The sequence below is a fragment of the Lactuca sativa genome, chromosome 6, assembly GCF_002870075.4.
Source record: "Lactuca sativa cultivar Salinas chromosome 6, Lsat_Salinas_v11, whole genome shotgun sequence".
Taxonomy (NCBI): Eukaryota; Viridiplantae; Streptophyta; class Magnoliopsida; order Asterales; family Asteraceae; genus Lactuca; species Lactuca sativa.
Window position 1 is genome coordinate 43,771,227 of NC_056628.2, and position 19,247 is coordinate 43,790,473.

At 38.2% G+C, this 19,247-nt stretch overlaps 1 non-coding gene across 1 annotated transcript; it reads left to right on the forward strand.

Annotated features, from left to right (window-relative positions):
• The first annotated feature begins 2,308 nt into the window (after window positions 1-2,308).
• LOC111893129 (small nucleolar RNA R71) lies at window positions 2,309-2,415 on the forward strand. Its single transcript, XR_002850800.1, has one exon. It is a non-coding gene; the product is annotated as a small nucleolar RNA R71 (small nucleolar RNA).
• Window positions 2,416-19,247: the final 16,832 nt, after the last annotated feature.

A 19,247-nucleotide genomic window follows, 5' to 3' on the forward strand; every position in this document is an offset into this window, starting at 1 on the left:
GTTAGTTGTGCATTGATGGTATGAAAATAGATCAGTAACTTGATGTTATAAAACATATCGTTGTGCATGATTTAACGAGTAGTTAGTACAAGCATGTAAGTCGAAGTTTATCTGTTCCTTTTATCCTAGGAGGATTAAAAGCGATATATTTGGCCCGTCGATGATTTGGTTTTAGCTTATGTGTCGGGCCAGGTTAGGACTCAATTGATGTATTCAATTAAGTTCTTTGTCAAACAAATCAGAAATCTAGAAATAAACTGTTGGATAATGTATATGACTATGTTCCATGTATTTGTCCACACGATATCTTGTAGAACAAAGGATTATACGATCCCTTATCTAAAGGACGCATCACTGACTAGATCAGATTGAAAACTACAATTGCTAATCGGATTTTGAAGGTGCATTGACAATTATAGTTATTAGACTTATCCAAGTAGGAGACTGTTGGATTAGGTGTCTAATTTCATAACTATAATTGGTATGTACTTGACCCGATTGTAGCATGGTCCTTTTGGATTGCCTTCACTAAAGCAATTTGATAGGATGTACTTTTTGAGAAGAGGTTATTTGTGGTTTATTAATATATAATAATTATAATGTATTAATTGAGAAATCATATTATTTAATTAGTATTGATCAAGAATTAATTTGGAATTAATTTAGTGATCAGAAGAGACTGATTAAATATATGGGGATTGATTATGTAAATCAATAATACTTATAGTTGGGCTAATGATCCATGGTTAGTTAGGGTGGGCTAAACATATGTGATAGTCCATAAAGGTTTAACCCATGTAACCCATGAGATATGAAGAGTCATGTTAATTAGGGTTTGCATGGATGTAACCCTAGACTTTCCCACACTATAAAAGAATCCCCATAGTCACCAAAATCGGCCCCCAAGAATTTCCAAGAAGAACATGACCGATTTTGAGCTTCCTAACCACTTTTCATAAGCCTCCTTTTGCACTTGGTGTTTTTGACACATTAGAGGCATCACATTTTAGGTGCTGAAGCTTTTGAAGGCCAAGAACTCTAAGCTTTCATCTACTTTGGTTTTATGTTGTATATCTCAAAGTTTTGTGTGCTAGTTTAGGCTTCATGATTTGGAAACAATATTGCATGTATAATAGACAAAACTTAGATCCAAAGCATCTAGGGTTGCATGTGCACCTTAGGGTGTCATAGTTCTCAAAACCCAACATTAACACGTCCAATTGCATATCCAAGGCTAAAATACTACCAAGATTCAGAAAGTTTCCAACTTTATGACTTTGCATGGCCATTAAATGTTTAATACACAAAATCTCAACATCTTAATGCCTTAAGACCTTCCATAGCATGCATGGAGTAACACTAAGCATTAAGACCACATTTTTGTGACTCATGACTCCTCACAAGGTTTGAAAGGATGACTTATTTTCTTAAGAACATGTAATGCTCAAAGTCACCCTATTTAGGACCAAAAGTGCCCTAAATGAAGAAATGGTTAGATCTACAAGATAGAATGATCAAGTTAGATGTTTTTTACCTCCTGGAAGTTGCTAACAAGTGGAGAATCCCATATCTAAGTTGCTTCCAAGCTTCAAGGTCCTTGCACGAATTTCTTCTTCTTCAAGAACACCACCAACACACACAAATGAGCTCAAAATTCACTCTTCTCACTTAGCGTTTGCTAGAGGGTCGTTTTCTCAGGTAGAGGCTGATTAGGGTGAAGGTAGTGGGGCCATAAAGTTGTTTAAATAAGGTTCAAACCCTAAAATTTAGGGTTTGGTACCCTTGCACGTATGTCCAGCATACGAAGAGTACACCCAACTTCCTAAGTCCCTCGCATGTACGCCATGCATACGAAAAGTACGCCCAACGTACTAAGTTCCCGCTAGAAATTACCAAAATGCCACTATAGGCCATTTTGCACTCTTTCTTTTGCACTTGGACTAAAATGCAATATTTAATCATGCTTGGGGATAAAATTGAAATTAACTCGTCATTGAGATGTTACACATGGCAATTGTCACATCCAACTGTTATGGCATGTATAGATTGATCCAATTTCTTCATTTGCCTATCCATATTCTCTAGTTTAGCAATGATTGCAGCCATTTTCTCGTTCCCTTAATCTCCTTTACCTATAGTAACATCTTCTCATGGGTTATGATATCCGCGTGAGTTCTTTGAAAATTCCTCAATTAACTCTTTAATGGTGGTCAACTCTTTCTTTGTCACTGGTCCTTGAGAGTCAAGAAGCCATCTTGTTGTAACATTCACCCCATCATAGAAAATAGACACTTCTTGTTAGACATTTAAATCGTGTTGAGGATAACTACTAAGCAACCCTGTGTATCTCTTTCATGCGTCATATAAGGATTTGACATTATTTTGTTGAAAATTAACAATATTTTTCTTTAGCTTTGAGATCTTTGAAGGTGGACTGAATTTCTTAATGAAGGCTTCACGAAAATTGGCCTGAGTCGTAATGGATTCGAGCGCGAGTGATTTCAACCAAAATTTAGCTTTGCACCGGTAAATGTCACCGAAAGCATCCTAAGTAACACTTAGTCATTTGGGATGTTTGGAACATTGATGTAGTTTCCAATGTCCTTTACTTCATCGATGTGTTTGAATGTGTCTTTGTATTCTTTCTCGGAAAAAGGTATTTCCTTGAGCATTGATATAATGTAGCCCTTGAGCTTAAAACCTCATGACACAAGACCTGGAATGTTATCCTCATGGATCTGCTGCTTGTAATCTCCCTTAGTCATTGTTGTGATATCTGTCATCTCTTCAACCTTGCCTTTTATCTCGTCTTCTGAACTTCCTTCAGTAGATATTTCTGGATCATATCCTACTACCTTCTTGTTTGGAGTCTTTTCAAAAATTTTGAATTATTCAGATTGAAAAGTGTTGCTAGACTCACCGACCTACTTGTCTTTCTTCATGTGGAAAGCTGGTTCTGGATTTTTCAATGGTGGAATTATTGGAGTGCTGGATCCCCGGGTTATAAATCACTAAAACAAAAACAAAATAAAACAAAACGTGTAAAACGAATAAAAATAAACAAACTAAAGATTGACTGAAACGTAACCATGACGTGGCTAAGATGACCACGACGTAGTTGTTGCTCAGGCAAAAAAATAAAATGCAAAGAAATAAGTTTTTGCCATTTAACCTAACTAACTTAACTAATATTTGCACCTATAGGTAGTGTACCTAGTCGGATTATAGAATAACTTGGGTAAGTCGAGTGTCGAACACAAGGAACATAATTTAATTAACTAAAATAACACATGCTAATTAAAATAAGAAAAAAGACTTAAATTGGTGATTTTTACTGATTTTGCAAGATCAGAAGAGCTTATATCAAATCACTAGCAATTTACCAACTAAGCAAGAAAATAAAAAAATTACTTAAAAATTAAATAGTTCCTCTGTTCAGTTGCGATTTCCCCTTATCCTATGGTTGATTTCTAGTGGATAAAATATATTGATTACTAATTTATTAAATAGATATTATGATCAAATATCTAGAAACACCAATTTATGAATTACCATGTAATGATTAAGCATAAGTTAAACACCATATCGATAATGAGCACAAATTAGACTATGAATGATAATTGTTACTTTCCTATAATCAAGTTAAGCAATCAAACAAAAATTAAGATTAACTATGCTTTCTAACATAATTAAAGTTACTAGCTTTAATTACTTTATCTAAGATGTGATTAATCCAAGCTCTAATTATTTAATCATCATAAACAATTAGGTGGCAAATCTGTGCAATTAGAATGTTCAACTATCACACCTTACTTGATTAATAAGCAATAAAAACTAGAACTAAAACATGCTAGGGGTTTAATTATCAAACACAAGTAAAATCAACATATATCATCCATAAATCAAAATCAACCTATAAGGATCAGGTTCATCTTCACCAAATAGAAATATAAGGTTTTTAGGCTTTCATAAAAGTAAAAAAACACACAAAATCCATGCAAATAAGACTAGGCATGAGTATTTTAGCAAAGTAATTAGATTTATGTATAATTCTTCTAATTCTATTAAACTATTGAGCTCCAATCAATTCCTGATCTTCTCCAAGGATTCTAGAGGGTTTTATTCATAATCCTTCTAAAAAATCAGCTAGAAGTCCCTCCATTCGAACTAATCATCAAATATATATTGTTTCCATATATCTGGTCACCATAACGTGGTTGATAGGCATCGCGTCATGGTCCTCATGCATATCTCGTATTCTCCAAGTCAATTATTGGTCAAGAATCTACCATTCACCACGTCGTGGTGGATGATCACGACGTCGTGGTTTTCTGCCATCAACCCTGCTTTTTCTTCGTTCTAACTTAGCCCATATTTTCCTTCTTCTAGTTCTTCATTTCTTCATTTTTATCCCGAGCATGTTTTTGCTACTACAAAAAAGATTTCAACCATAATAAGTACCTTATGTCCTAAAATAAACATAATTGTAGCTAAAAGTATTAAGACAATGTATGCAATATATAGTTAAATATGCACATATCAAAACACCCCACACTTGGATTTTGCCTGCCTTCAAGCAAAACTGATTATATTATTATCATACCATCACATTAAAACCCTAGCTACTAACATCGCACAAGACAATCCGTTTTAAACCTCTCTGTTACATCAAGGCCGCAATGCATGTATTTGTTTCTAAATTTTCCTAAGAACTTCCCTAATCCTATATACTCACAATCCACATAAACACTTCCGCGCTTCTTTTTGAACAACGTTCATTTTACGCATCCCATCGAATACATCCCCTTATATCTTTCTTAACTTCAAGGTAATTTTTGATTAAGCCCCCAAGAATACATATGGAAAAATAACCTAGAAAGAAAAATTACAAGAAATAATAACTTGGCAAATTGCCTTATTCTTGAATCTTTGATTTTTGAACTTTTCTTCATGATATTTCTTGTTCTTCATAGCTATGTAGACTCTTATTCTCTCAACTTTTGCAACTCTTTTTTTTTCCTTTCTATTTTTTCCCCTTTTCTCACCTTTTTCACTCAAAATTAAAATCCTATAAAAACATGTGCTTATGTTTTCTAGACTCTACTAGGATCTCCGCATCTCTATCAGGCGCTCTAACAACAACTACGTGATTTTACTGAGCACATACTAAAGTTTTCTAGACTCTCTCTCTAAGATCCATCCCATGCATATGCCTGATCTAGCATATTATAACACCTTTCATAGGTTAGTAGGAATTCCATTTCCAAACCCTTTGTAGAAATTCTTTCCAATATAGCGCCTAATCTGCAGGGAAAATTACACATGGCTTTACTCTAATGGAGTGAATAGCATGGAAACAAACGATACTAGTACTACTTGTACCATATCTTGACACATGCTAGTCGACATGCATATCTTTCCATTCTTCCGTAACATCGTCATTCCTTTATAGTAAGGAGTCCTAGGGAATGTGCATGTCAGCCACATCTCTTTTCACATCCACTCGATTGATGTCAATATTATATAATTTGCATCTTATTTGCACCTCAACATGTTCCACTAGCTTCAACTTGGTTCTTTGTCATCACCGACATCAACATCTCTCCCCGCACAACACCATATACCGATTGCCACTTTGGCTAAGTACTTTAACTTACTAAACATAAATTTATAAGTACATTCTTTACTTCACAATCTAACGACTGTTTTCACAATCCTAGTCTTGTATGTTAAATTTGAATTAATATATAAAGGAATTCAGTCAAGGATGGGATGGAAGTCAATTATCACTCAATATTATTAAATACTAGGTCATAGTATCCTGTATATGGTATAAATCAGCTCTTAATACATCACTTGAACTACACGCTACCTAGTATAGACAACCAAACACTTAGTGTAACAACCCGTTATTTCAAGTCAATGTAAGTGAAACTTGTTCAAATAAAAGTCTAAAATACAACCGTATACAAGTGAATTCACATCCTAACAATGATACAATAAGAACTTTGAATGCCATAAGGGCATGTTTATATAATCATTGTATGAGCATACTTTGAAAACCATACTTATATAAGTTACATATACTTATATATTGAAAACCATGCACATATATGTTTATATAGGTTGGTATATTTATACATACTAAATACCAAGTTGAAATGGGATAATATGAGTCAACATAAGTCAAAAGGTCAAGTTAAAATCGAAATTTAACACCATGGTGTTTTCAGTTTTAAGCATCTTAGACCACATAAGGTTTTCGGTTTTGAGCATCTTGGAACAAGTTGTGTTTTCGGTTTTGATCCCTCCAATAAGCCCGAAATCTATCATATATGGGACAACCAAGGTGATTTCGGTCATGCTAGGGCCGAAATCAACATTCTAGTGGCTGAAATCCCCCTTTTTGGTGGATAAGATAAGCCGAAATTCCTCATTTTAAAGCGGCGGCAAACATTCCAATTAGATAATTTGACATCCCAATGCACATGTCAAATCAATTTCAATCCTACATATAAATATGTCAAACGAAATCATACTTCATTTCATATAATTTCCCAACGAAAACTCTTAAATTCTCTCTCAAAATTCAATAGAAAACCTTCATATCTTCAAAGCACTTACCCAATTAACCTTCAAATCTTCATATTACATTCAAGAACACTTCACATCTTCATCCAAAATTCTTAGAAAACTTGTAAGTTACTTTGAAATAGTTTAGTCTTTTAAAACACTTAACATATAATGTTAACTAATTCATACATAATATTATGTGTTAAATATTATTAGGATACATTTATTTACACGTGTTCTAACCCGAGGATCATCGCAACCCTATCATACCCAACATAGAACACACACCCGAGGTGAGTTCATACACCTACGCTTTTATGATTTTTCATTGTTTTAGGGGGGGGGGGGATACAAGAAAAACACAATAAATCTTGTGTTAATATCTAAATGATTTCAAATATTATCAATCGTTGTCGTTACTATATATATATATATATATATATATATATATATATATATATATATATATATATATATATATATATATATATATATATATATATAAAATTAAGATTCAACAGGCTTAGAATCGATGATTTTGCTTTATTTCCTGTTCCTTGTTTGGTTGTGGTCTTAAGGTAGAATCATTTATTCGATTGACTTTTTAATCGTAATTATATAAGTATAAAACTATTTAAACATGTTAAACAAAAACAATATTTTTTCAATCTATTTTAGTACCAATTGGACGTAAATGTTAAGTTTCACGAAATATCTTTATCAAGGATTTACGATTTCAAACTTTCAAAGTCGTTAATAATACAAAGGTTTTCATTTCAATAAAACATACACTATAAATTATAATAGGTATAATTTATGGAACTTACATATCATTTAACCAAGTTCGAAATACAATACATAAAGAAACATATAAGCTATAATAGGTATAGTCTATGGATCATATGCACTATATTACCAAGTTCAGAATACATTACGGAAAACAAACATATAAACTAGAATAAATATAGTTTATGAGATATACATACAGTTATTCATTACAAAGGACTTTTCATTATTCTACACATAACCGTCAATATAGTTTTGTGAGACACACTTCATGTACTTATCAAAGTACCAATGAAAGCCTTGAAATTATCACCAGAGTCTCCTGGAGGGAGAGCGTGATACTTGTGTATAGATCTACACGGGACTGACAATCCTGCACCTTAACTGTTAGGTACAGTTAGGCCGGGATGCCTAGGGTGACAAATGTCGTACCGATTCCGACGCCTGAAGAACGTCATGTTCAGGTCATCTTAGGTCATCAAGCATGGTTATGATAACTCACAATTAGGTATTGAATAATACAATTAGTGTATGAATAAGTAAACAACTTCACATAGTTTTATTAAATCATAAAACTACAATACAATATTTTACAATACAACTGGTGGATCTAGGGACATACACTCACAAAATTTCATACAAGTACAACTACAGTATACTAATTTCTTAATATACATAAACTTATATTTCAGGAAACATTCATTTTATGGTTTTATGTGAATTAAAACTACATCATACTATTTCAGAGTACAACAACTTTTACATGTTTTGGTCTTAGGGTATTAAGACTACAATACATTGACAACATAAAATATAGGATTTTCTGGAAGAACACACTTATTTCAAGGAATAAATGATAGATTTCAATTACAAACATTCTTATGAAGTCACCAACTTAATTGTTGACACTCTTTTAAAAACTACTTGTGTTCTCAGGAAATCAGTAAACAGGTATTCACAGGTTCTGAGAAGATGAAGTTTCATAGAGTCACGTCTTTTAGTTTTGCTATGCATTTTGGTGTCAAGTATACATTGATTTGAACACAAATGCAAAACTATACTTTATTAATGTAATGGTTGTTGTACTTTGATTACTATAATGCATTTGTTGTGATATTGTACATGACGTCATCCGCCCCCGAACGTTTCCGACGTTCCGGTTTGGGGGTGTGACACTTAGCATGTTGAGTGTGGAAACTCTATAAAATATTCTTTTTTGTCTTTCTTGAATTCCTCTTGAATTCTGCATATCATCTTCTTTAACCTTAATTTCGATACCGTTGAAGTATATATCACCATCTTTAGTACTTCCAAATCTGTAAGTTTTCACTACTTTAATCAAGCTGCATCCATAATTATGTACTTTTGTTGTCCTCGGTCATACATTATCACGCCAAATGTACAAATATTCTACTGAATAAGTTACCGATTTTAACTATTCTATGCCTTCTTATCACCCTAAAAAGTTACATGCAAGTTCTATACAATAATTAAACGTTTAGAATCATGCACACATCAAATTTCCATTTTTAAATCAAGGTCGACAATAGACCTTAAATATTTTCAAGTAATAGCAATCTAAGTAGGAAAACTAAGGCATGCTATAATACATATCATTTAATACATATTATCATATATGGCATCTCTCATAAAGTATGTTAGTGCACATAATAGAAAATAAGCTACATAACCAAAAGCATGTTATAAAATAAATTTTATTAGCACATAATAACAATTAAGGCATATAACCTAAAGTATTCTAGTGTTTGTGTCTATATATAAAAGGTTTAGGTATACTCACTAACATATACTAGACACACACATCTCATCATCAATTAGTCTCTATGTTTAAGTTTAAAAATAATCACTATTCCTAGTTCACTTAAACTAATGCTCTGATAGCAACTGTGTAATGCCCAGTTTTTCATACCAGGTACACCTTAAAATTCCATTTCTCATTTTAAATTTAGAAATAATTTTGGTGTAAACTTGAACTCTAGGATACAATAACTTATCACTCGAGATCATACTGGCTACAAGTACAAGATCCGAGCCGGACGTCACAATAAACTACCTGCAAAATAATCATCACAACAACATAAGACACACGGCTTAGTGAATAACAACAATTGTAATATAAATCACATATGCAGATAACAACACAATATCAATGATAAGCAACAAATAAATTACGCCACATAAAGGTGTTCTCGTACCCTCTTATAAAATCTAATGTTAACAATTTCTCAGTAATAATCAATTTATTATTAGTAATCATTTTCTTAAAAATTACATGTTTCTCAATATTTATCTATCTCACCGAAATGATCTATCATGATAATGATCTATCTCATAACAATAATATATCCCTCAATAAAGATTAATCTGCTAGTCATGATTTATCTCTCATCAATGATCTTACTCTCATTAATGGTCTTTCTCTCATCAATGATCTATCTCTCTTTAATGATCAATCTCTCAATCGTGATGAATCTCACAATCAATGGTTTATCTCTCAATCATGATCTAACAATCATTCATGATCTACCTTTCCATAATCAATCTCTCGATAAGGATCTATCCCTCAACAATGAACAATTATTTATATTGCACTATATTTACATATAGTGCAACACCGATATCTCAATAATGAGTATCAGAGTAGTGTTAGTCACCTTGAGACTGGTCAATTCACGGAGGTTTTAGTATCCATGACCCCGTTCCCGATTTTAGTTTTGTAACTATGATAACAATTGCCATATACCATTCAAAAACCTACTCATCATACTTAGACCATCTCAATAGTGATAACTTCCAAATCACACTATCGATATATCAAAACATGTTTACAACTTATAGTAAAAGTGTAAACATAGCTTTTCCAACTAATTAACATTGCGGCCTTAACCCTCAAGATTCTAGAATAATATGAATTCACGATGTATGGGACTTATCCTGACGTATGTTTGAAATACACAAATAAATTATTGCATAAGCTTACTCTCGACGTTGGTATAACATAGTTTACCCAAAATGACAAAAACGGAGTTCCTCATACTTGTTTTTAAAGTTTTAACCTAACTAACTTAACTAATATAAGCACCTATATGGAGTGTACCTAGTCGGACTATAAATAACTTGGGTAAGTCGGGTGTCGAATGCTGGGAGCAAAATTTAATTATTTAATATAACACCTTCTAATTATACTAAGAAAATAAACTTAAATTGGTGATTTTTACAGATTTCGCAAGATCATAAGAACTTAAATCTAATCACTACCGAATTACCAACTAAGCAAGCAAATAAAAATACATTTACGTAAAGATTAAAGATTGCCCCTATTCAGTTACAATTTCCCCTTCTCCTATGGTTAATTTCTAGTGGATGAAATATATTGATTACTAATTTGTTAACTAGCTATTATGATCAAATATCTAGAAACACCAATTTATGAATTACCATGCAATGATTAAGCATAAGTTAAACACCATATCGATAATGAGCACAAATTAGAGTATGAATGATAATTGTTACTTTTCTATAATCAAGTTAAACAATCAAACAAAAATTAAGATTAATTATGCTTTCTAACATAATTAAATTTACTAGCTTTAATTACTTTATCTAAGATGTGATTTGTAACATTTGGAATTTCAGGTATTATATTTATTCATTTTTATTTTGAGTTTTGTGGAAGACTCGGCGAGTTGGTGCGTAGACTCGCCGAGTAGAGACGTGATTTCTCACCCGGATTAATGACCGGACTTGACGAGTCGCATTGGTGGACTCGGCGAGTCCGTGCTGTTTAATGAAACCTTAATTTCTCGGGTTTGGGGCCTATTTAAAGGGCCTTATGGCCGTCATTTGTGCTCACCAGTCCCCAGAGTGAAACCCTAGTGAGCTTGAGCGTTTGGAGTGAGAGAAGGAGCCATTGTTGACCTTGGAGGTGTTGTCTAGCAAGGGAAAGGAAGCTATAGCCAAGGGGAAACAAGAGGGTTAACTTCCTCAAGATCTGAGGTCCAGGACATCACGTTTGAGGTACTATTTTCGAACCATTTTCTGTTGAGGTGATGTTCATGTTGATTTAGGGCTTGTTTAGCCCTTTTGTGACTATATCTAGTGCTCCCTTGGTCCCTTAAGCGAGTTAGGTTCTGGATCTAGACCCTTGGAGGTCCAGAGTGCCTCTTTATCCAAGCTTTATATGAGTCTATGGAGGTTTTGGGTTGGGATCTTTGAGTTTGAGGTTAAAACACCATTTATTAGTCAATAGAGGTGATATGAACACCAAGACATAGACTTTACATGGTAAATGAGCTTGGAAAGACTGGATCTATGAGTTAGTGGAACAGATCTGACCTCAGAAGGTCGTTTGGGGTTGTTCATGGAATGCACTTGTCGAGTCCATTGGCAGACTCGACGAGTTGGAGCGGGTTGTTCCGTGTTTTCGAACAGGGTTGAGTAACCGAGTTGGGTGAGTGACTCGGTGAGTCGGAAGGGATTCAGAGGAATCGGGTCCCCATAGGGACTCGACGAGTTGGGTTGACCGTTGACCATTGACCAGAGTTGACCGGTGTTGACTTAATAGGGTTGTCAACCCTAGTGGGAAAGTGTTAATTAGAGATATATGTGTGTTATAGGAGGACTATAGCTCGGGAGATCGAGCACTAGTGATTTCAGGGATTTACGAGTTACCGAGATACACGAGGTGAGTCTTCTCACTATACTTTACCTTGAGTAGGTAACCAGAGTTATGTGACAGAGTGTTTGTATGCTATATATATGATATGTGTTGTACTGCATTATTTCTATGTGATTTATGCCGTGCATGTTTATAGAGTTAGAACCGGAAGGTTCACAGAGTTAGAACCAGAGGGTTCACAGAGTTAGGTCCACGGACCCACAGAGTTATAGCCTCGAGTGGCTAATATGTGTTATGTGTGGTATTTTGGGGAAACTCACTAAGCTTTGTGCTTACAGTGTTTGGTGCCATTTGTTTCAGGTACTAGCGAGGATCGCAGGAAGGCGCCAGCCTGATCAGTACATACACGGGATTTTTATGTTATGAGATCTTGGGATTTTTATATACTATGAATTTGAGTTTCAAACAATGATGTTTTTATGATTAATGAATGAATTGTGTTTGTATAAAATGGGAAAATTGTTTTTGAAATTTACGGTGTTACAAGTTGGTATCAGAGCCTTGGTTTGAGGGATCCGAGTACACCTTCGGGCATATTTGAACTCAAACTGAGGATTTGAGAAATAATTTCAAAAAAAAAGAGAGTAAAAGATTTTTTTTGAAAAAAAACGCAGAGCAGAGTCGTGTGTACGATCATTCAGCGCCCGAACGGTGATTTCCCAAGATACCCTTATATTATATGTTATGATATAGATATGATGTATTCTCATGCTAGAGTGGGCTGGGTACTCCTATTAGGACTAGAGTGGCCTGATTTGTGATGCCTTAGCCTAGGGAGAGGTGAGCTGCTATGAGATGCTTGAGAGTGAGTAGGTAGCAGCGAGGAGCTTATGAGAGATCTGTTAGAGAGTGGATTATGCATAATAGAGTACTTGGGACTTGGGATCCGAAGAGGAGGACTTGGGGTGTATACTAATACGGTGCAGACAGTAGTATTGGGCCCGTACTACTGAAAACACCGGGGTGGTGTACAGTCCAAGTAAGAATCTTCGGGATGCCAGGGATCAAGGAGGTATGAGTTGTCGAGTGTGAGTATGCTCGAATGGGTTCTAATTTATCGTATGTTGTATTTCAGAGGTAGATCATGGTGAGGACACGTCTTATGCCAGAGAGCAGTGGGGCTAGTGATGAGGAGATCCGCCGGATCATCCATGAGGAAGTGGCTGCGGCCATCAGGGCAGAGATACCAGAGATGTTCGGGTCTATTAAGACCACGTTGATTGAGACTTTTGATGAGCGTTATGCTGCTCTTTCTGAGGCTGCTGTTGCAGCGGCCACCGCAGCTGTTGCTGCTGCGAGGCCGCAGGGTGGTGATGTGTTGCTGTTCCGAGAGTTCAGCAACACAAAACCGCCGGAGTTTGACGGGACCCAGGACCCGGTTGCGGCTATGAGATGGATTTCAGACATAAAGGGGTGCTTCTTTACTTGCTCATCTTCTGAGCATTTGAGAGTCCGGTTCGCGCTGAACCAGCTTCGCTTGGGAGTGAAGGACTGGTGGAAGTTTATGACGGCACACTATACGCATGCTGAGCTTGCGGCAGTGACCTGGGAGAGTTCACTGCCATGTTCCTAGATGAGTATGTTCCCCAGGTGGAGAGGGAGCGTTTGGCCCAGGAGTTTCTGACCCTCAAGCAGGGTACTGAGTCTGTTACGGTGATTACGAGGATGTTTCATGAGCGGCCGATGTTCTGCCCAGAGCACGTGTCCTCCGAGCAGGCACGTATGAGTCGATATTTGAGCATTTTGAGGAGGGACATACGTGAGTTCATGGCGAACTCGACGTACCAGACATTTTCCGATCTTCAAGCAAATGCTCGGAAGAGGGAGTTAGAGATGGAGACTCAGGCTAGGGAGGAGGCTGAGTCTCAGGGGAGGGATCGACGACCGGTGCAGTCTCAGCCAGTAGCCAAGCGGGCCAAGCCCATCGATTCGAGATCAGGGAGCCAGAGGGGCTGCACTTGTGGCAAGAGCCACGACGGTATGTGCAGAGCAGGGTCTTGCTAAAAATGTGGCAAGGAGGGGCATATGGCCAAGGACTGCCCAAGGGGTTTGCAGTATGTTTTCATTGCAACCAGACCGGACACCGGAAGGTAGAGTGTCCGCAGTTGCGGGGATCGGCTCAGGGAGCACCTCAGGGATCTGCCCCTGCCACCATCAGAGCTACCGAGAGTCGGCCAGTGAAGGCCGAGGTGCGGAGGGCACGAGGGAGAGCCTTTCAGTTGACCGCGGAGGAGGTCCGCGCAGCGCCCGATGTCGTGGCTGGCATGTATTCTTTCGTGCATTTATTTTGATGTTGAGATATTATGCTTATATTATGTTATGCGTAGGTACTTTTCTTGTGAATTCTATACCTGCCTTGGTGTTATTTGACTCGGGTGCGAGTCGGTCTTTTGTATCTTTGGCTTTTAGTCAGCATATCAGTGTTAGTCTTGAGGCGTTGAGTCGGCCTCTGAGAGTTTCCATAGCTGACGAAAGGGTGATATATGCCACGGAGGTGATCCGTGGGTGCGTATTCGAGATTTTCAGTGTTGAGTTCCCGATTGATTTGGTTCCTATTGCGATGGGTGATGTCAGTGTCATTGTGGGCATGGACTGGTTGAGCAGATTCGGTGCGGTTATCGACTGCGAGCGGCAACTGGTGACCATACGAGACCCTAATGGGGGAGTTCTTACGGTGTACGACGAGGGTACATGTTCTGGGTCAGCGTTTTGTTCGGGCCGCTAGAGTGAGGCAGTGTCTACAACAGGGCTATAAGGGCTTTGTGGCGTATGTGATGGGTACGCGGGTTGATTTAGAGAGGCCAAGGTCAGTTGAGGAGGTTCCAATAGTGCGTGAGTTCTCGGATGTATTTCCAGAGGAGTTGCTGGGTGTGCCTCCCGCGAGGCAAGTGGAGTTCAGTATCGATTTGGTTCCGGGGGCCGTGCCTATCGCCAAGGTGCCTTATCGCCTTGCATCTCCAGAGATGCAAGAGTTATCCTCGCAGCTTCAGGAGCTGCTGGGAAAGGGATTTATTCGGCCGAGCAGCTAGCCGTGGGGAGCGCCTATCCTTTTTGTCAAGAAGAAGGATGGTTCACACCGGATGTGCATTGATTACCGGGAGTTGAACAAGCTGACGGTCAAGAACCGTTACCCGTTGCCGAGGATCGACGATTTGTTCGATCAGTTACAGGGAGCATCTTGGTTCTCCAAGATCGATTTGAGGTCTGGATATCATCAAGTATGGGTGCGAGATGAGGACATCCAGAAGACAGCGTTCAGGACGCGTTATGGGCATTACGAGTTTGTGGTGATGCCTTTCGGGCTCACCAATGCCCCGACGGTGTTCATGGATCTCATGAACCGAGTGTGCAGGCCGATGTTGGATCGGTCGGTGATTGTATTCATCGACGGCATTTTGGTATATTCGAGATCTAGAGAGCAGCATGAGGAGCATTTGAGGGAGATCCTCGAAGTTCTGAGATCGGAGAGGCTCTATGCCCAATTCTCCAAGTGTGATTTCTGGTTGCGAGAGGTCCAGTTCCTAGGGCATCTCGTTAACCAGAAAAGGATATTGGTCGACCCGGCCAAATTTGAGGCAGTGATGAGTTGGGAGGTGCTGAGGTCACCCTCCAAGATCAGGAGTTTCTTAGGGTTGGCAGGTTATTATTGGAGATTTATCAGGGATTTCTCTAAGATCGCAGTGTCACTCACCAGGTTGACCCGGAATGGTGTCGCTTTTCATGGGGCCCCGAGCAGCAGGCCTCCTTTGAGACGCTTCGCCGAAGGTTATGCGAAGCCCCGGTGTTAGCCCTCCCGAAGGGAATGAAGGACTTTGTGGTATACTGTGATGCGTCGATCTTGGGGTTGGGAGCGGTGCTGATGCAGAGAGGGCATGTGATAGCATACGCATCGAGGCAGCTGAAGCCTCATGAAACGAGGTATCCCACCCATGATCTAGAGTTGCGGGCAGTGGTGTTCGCCCTCAAAATTTGGCGTCACTATCTGTATGGGGTTCGGTGTATGATATACACAGACCATAAGAGCCTGAAGTATTTGATGGATCAGCCTAACCTAAATATGCGGCAGAGGAGGTGGTTGGATGTGGTCAAGGATTATGATTGTGAGATCCTGTACCATCCGAGCAAGGCTAATGTCATAGCCGATGCACTGAGTCGCAGGGAGGAGAGCGCCCCATTGCAAGATGTATGTTTGCGATTGACCGTGATGGCTCCGGTGTTGGACACCATTCGTGGAGCACAGGCTGAGGCCGTGAGATCGGAGAGCCAGAAGAGAGAGCGAGTTATTGGGTTGGTATCGGAGTTCGTTACCGATGGTCAGGGGCTTATGACATTTCAGGGGCGTATATGGGTACCGTTTGTGGGTGGGACGCGTACCATTTTGATAGAAGAGGCTCATCAGTCGAAATTCTCGATCCATCCTAGGGCCACTAAGATGTATTTAGACCTGAGGAGAGAGTATTGGTGGCCCTGTATGAAGAGGGATGTTGCGTAGTTTGTTGAGAGGTGCTTAACCTACCGTAGGGTTAAGGCCGAGCACCAGAGACCGCATGGTAAGTTGCAGCCGTTGGAGGTTCCTGAATGGAAGTGGGAACAGATTACCATGAATTTTATCACCAAATTGCCAAGGACTGCTAGGGGAGTCAATGCAATTTGGGTGATTGTGGACAGGTTGACAAAGAGCGCCCACTTACTTGCTATTAGTGAGAGTTCTTCTGCAGAGAAATTAGCAGAGATGTACGTGAGGGAAGTGGTATCACGGCATGGAGTGCCGATCTCGATTGTCTTAGACCGAGATGTGCGTTTCACTTCCAGATTCTGGAAGAAGTTTCATGAGGAGTTGGGTACTAGGCTGCATTTTAGTACCGCATATCACCCCCAGACTGACGGACAGAGTGAGCGGACGATTCAGACGGTCGAGGACATGCTCCGGGCATGTGTGTTGGACTTCGGGGGGAGTTGGGACACGTATTTGCCCTTGGCAGAGTTTTCCTACAACAACATCCATCATTCGAGCATTGGTATGCCACCTTTGAGCTGTTGTATGTGTGACAACCCGAAATTTCCATTTGTACGAACATCATCTATTCAATAGAAGCTAGTTCATTTTCAGTGATTTTCATACTTTTCCGAGCAAGTCTGTGTACTTTAGGGCTTATGTTTAAGGAGATATCAGGAGAGTGGATGCTCCTGGTTTTTTGAAATTTGGACATTTCAAGTTTCATAATGTTACAGTCCAATATCAGGAATAAAAATATTTTCTGCCAAAATATTCCAGGACTATAAATAGTTTTCTGAGTTAAATTAATTCATTATTCACAATTCCAAATAGAGAAAAGCCATATTCTCTCTGACGGATCTTCGGGTTTTCATCCCATATTGTGAGTCTACTTTACTATATGTGTTTCAATACTTGTTAGATGCTTATTAACACCAATAACATGCTTAGATTACAAGATCCGGGAGTTTACCGCCCAAGAACGTTCTTGGGGAGTAAACTCCAAAACGGAGCCTAAAGGCTTCCTAGTCCCGACTTGTTAGACAACTTGTTTAGGGGTTAGTGTATAATCATTTGGGACTAAAAAGCAACCAAGAAACACAAGTCATTGGAGTTTACGGCCGAGGAACTTCCTTGGGCCGTAAACCCCTTTTTAAGGGACATAAATGCCCTAACTCACCCCCTTAAGCCTAGGAACTTTACCCTCAAATACTTGTGCTTATTTAGGACATCAAAACCCATCAAAATCATAAGTTTATGGGAGTTTACGGCCAAGAACATCTCTTGGGCCGTAAACCCCTTTTTCTAGGGTAAAAAGCATTCCAAGCACACCTTAGGCCTTAAGACAAATTACCTTGAACACCTAGGACTATAATGGGGAGGAAAAACCATCAAGAACATCCCTTAAAGGGAGTTTACGGCCAAGGAACACCTCTTGGGCTGTAAACTCCAGGTGAAGGCACAAAAGTGTGCCTCTTGTCCCCATTAGCCTTAGATAAAGTCATGGAAGCCATCCTTGATGTGTAAGTGCCTCAAAACAATTAAAAGCCATCACCCCATAGGAGTTTACGGCCGTAAACTCTAGGGTGAATGGACTTTAGGCCGTAAACTCCCCTATGGAGTATTCTAGGGCCTTAAACTACTTCATGTGTTATTCCAACAAAGCTAGGAGTATGCTAGGATCAAGATAACACTTTAAAAACACCCAAAACCACCATGTGAGGAGTTCACGGCCATAAACCCATGAGTTTACGGCCGTAAACTCCAAAGGGTGGGGTTTGTTGGGTGGTGAACTCTTATGCAAGTCCATTTGATGTTTCAAACCCTTTTGCCTTGTACCGTAGCAACTTAGATGCAACCATTTGGACCGTAAACACTTATAAAAAGTGTTTACATGTTTCCTAAGTGTCTTAACTTATTTATTAACTTATTATTTGTCTAATTAGTTATATATATGCTTATTATATGATAACTAGGCTCGTGCGTGTAAACAAGTCTCCGTTTGCCACCTAGCACGGTATCCGACACTGCAATTCAAACGACTCACCATAAGTGAGTTCATACCCCTTGAATCAACCTTTGAAATGATTTTAAATGTTTTAAATACTTTATGGGGGGGATACAAGTCAAATACTTATAGTTATTGCTTCAATCACATGTGATTGCATTTAATCACATGTGATTAATAACTAGGAAAACAACGATTTTTACCACTGTTCAAACTGTTTATCAAACTGCTTTACTTTGAAATGTTTTACAAACTCTTTTAGTATCCAAACTTATTTATAGACTGTGATTCAAACAAATTCTTCTTATACTTAAACTGTTTTATTAACTTATGCCTTCAAATTGTTTTATAGATCGACATCAAGTCGATCTTCTCTTGAAATTATATTTATGCTTCAAATGTCTTATGAAAACTTATTTATGCTTTTATATATTCAATTGCATGCCCATATATGTATAGATGTATAAATAATGTTTAAAGGACTTAGGAAGGCCATCCGCCCTATTTCCTTTTCGCGCCTTGAGATGTGGTCTGGTGGGATTTCGGGTGACCATCCGAAGGTCGTTTCAATATTACTTATATATCATATATACATATATAGACATAAAAGTACTTCCATATTCATACTTATCAGTACATCAATAGTTGGTTACCATCGGGGTAACACAGGAACATATACAGATATA